Raw genomic sequence first — 2,810 nt, forward strand, 5'->3', positions numbered from 1 at the left:
AGACAAGGTACGAATTTAAGCAATCTGATACATGTTTCTCAACCAAAATTTCACGTAAAACACGATTCACAAAACGAAAATTACTGAAACTAACTCTTAACGAAGATATCAAAGTTTTTACTACACATTAGTTACGAGGAATTTGAACTGCCCGCTCACAAGAAACTCAAAGCTCTACGTGAGTCAAATCGCGCACTACAACGGTGTCAGCAAGCTTCTCAATCGAGCAATGTTCATTTCGCACCATGTGTTGTTCAAACTGTAAGCAATTTGCTATAGCTGAGCCAAAGCGTCAAGATCGAGGTTGCCAGATTTTTATATTGTAGAGACTGTCATAATAACGTTTAGCGCTCGATGTGAATCACGTATAGACCATTGAGTTTTCATGAGCGGGTGGTTTGAATTCATGCATCAAGAATCATTAAATATCTTTGTAAGGAGTAGATTTCGGTAATTTTCGTTGTGTGCATCGTATTCTACGTAAAATTTTGGTTTAGAAACATGTATCAGAATGCTGAAATTCGTACCTTGTCTAGTGGTCTATCTGCCATTTAAACCAATGGTGAAGGATCGATAAACAGGGCGTTCGCAACGAACACCTTAATAATCGATTCTTTACCCCAGCTTCAAATGGGGAAATATCGATAATCGATCGTTCACGCCTCACCACTGCCCATGAAATGGATATCCAACTGAAATGATTTACCTAGAGAGCCCCCATAAAGCTCTTCCAATGTTTCGATGCTTACGAGCCCACTGTGCGGCCCGCGACGAAGAATCCGGCTCGAACGAATCATTCATCGGAGATCATTTTTTATCTTCATTAATACCGCGGAGAAGGTGAGGTGATCCCCTCTCCCCCGGTCCATCCCCACGCGGACAAGGGGTTGTGGTCTGCGGTTGGTCACGGTTATTACGCACCCCCACCCTCACACTAATTTGTCCGAATTCGGCAGCTGACAGCGCAGGCGCGCTCGGATGGGTCTCTGTGGTAGAACCCCGTAAGTGTGATAGAAGCCCGATGTAGGTACGCGTTTTTTGCAGTCTCCGTCTCCGTTTTGGTCCATTGAACGCGGTTTTGGAATAAGTGTTGAGATTTAACGCGTCGGGTGACAGCACTGGCGATTCTCGCACGTTGGCAACACTGGCTGACGTCCTCTAAATATGTGTGAAACAATCTATATCTATCGAAGAAGGCTACTGCGCCTAGAATCGATTCTTACGGTGGATTCAAATTGTGGAAAAACAGTGTTACCGCCTTGAGAGTGTCCGCGATGTAGTGGGCTACCGCTGAAGAGGTCGCTTGACCGTGCAGTATGGACATACTGAAGGTGACGCACGCCCATGCTCCCGTGCTATGGAAGAACGCCGTATGAACATTCGAGAGTTGCCAAATTTCCTCAGATAAAATGTTTATTTTTGAGGAACGCTATGAATATATTTCCTTTGGATTTTCAGGAACTTTTGGCGAAATCGTGAAAAAAATTATCTGAAAAGTTGGCAGGAAAATATCCACAAGTTTACCAGGAAATTCGTGTTTTATCGAAGGAAATTTGGCAACGCCTGAAGGTTCATACGGCGTTCTTCCTTAGCGCGGTAGCATGGACTAAAAGTACGGGCGCTCATTCGGTATTGAATACGTTAATTTTACGACATCATTATTCAAAGCGATATGAGACAATTGGGTGATGACGCATTGCTTTCTATTGGCAAAAATGCCGTCCCTGAGGTACGGTTTTTAAAAGTTTGAAGAGGGAAAAACAGGATTCTTTCTAGCTCTGTGACAACAGTTAAAAACTAGGCACAGGATTATTTACTGGATGATTTTCCTACCTCAAAAATTGAGGGTCCTTTTTTTAGAAGGATTTACAAGTGCTGAACCCTTGCAACCGTTACAGTTGATGTTCCACTACAAGTTAAAACAACATGAAGTACAAAAAAAAAATTGAGAATATAAAAGGGAGCATTTAAGAGGACTTTCTTTATTTCTTTCTTTTTTGAAGGGAAGAACAAGGACTATTCCCATAGTGTCACTCGAGTGACCTAAGTTTTTGTAAATGAGTACACTAAGTTTTGTTTCTGCTGGTGCATAAACTGCAACGGTTCAACATCTGACCGCGCCTACCTGCATCGTTGCGTTAAAGTCTCCGAAAATATCAACAGTGCAACACAACATCACTATAGCGGGCCGATTGTTGAGTCGTTATCGAATGATCCTGATCGATAAATCACTATATTGGCAATGATTTTAATCAACCAAGATCATTCGATATCGATTCAACAACCGACTTGCAGATACGGTTAGAAACCGAGCATCTCAACGCGCATGTGTTACTTTCAAAATTCCACTTGCAATTAGAAAATGGTGACTACATTCAGAACCTCTCCGTTTCATCAAGAAAATAAGAAATTGGAGTTTTCCGTGATGGCACATTCCATCACGCAAAATTTTATCGTTCGTTTTTTTCACATTGAAAGAATTATAACAACTATATAATTCAACAAAAACGACAAAAAATATGCATTACCATGCTTGAACTCATTCAAGAGGAACATCCAGATGTCTTCCCAGGCTGTTTGTTTATTGGAGCCAGGTTTCCTCATACATCTTTACTCGGAAAACCTGGTTGTCGCGACCAAGAAAAATGTAACCTTACTCAAGCGATAAATGAAAGTACGACGGTCGAGACACGGGCGAAGCAAAGGATGCTTTAAGGTGATTCGAGGAACGCCATATTTTATGTCAGAACGGCATGCGATATATCGCATCAATGGGTTCCATTTTTTCAGCTACTCGTCATTTTTCTCCA

This window comes from Bemisia tabaci, chromosome 1 (genome assembly GCF_918797505.1).
Source record: "Bemisia tabaci chromosome 1, PGI_BMITA_v3".
Taxonomy (NCBI): domain Eukaryota; kingdom Metazoa; phylum Arthropoda; class Insecta; order Hemiptera; family Aleyrodidae; genus Bemisia; species Bemisia tabaci.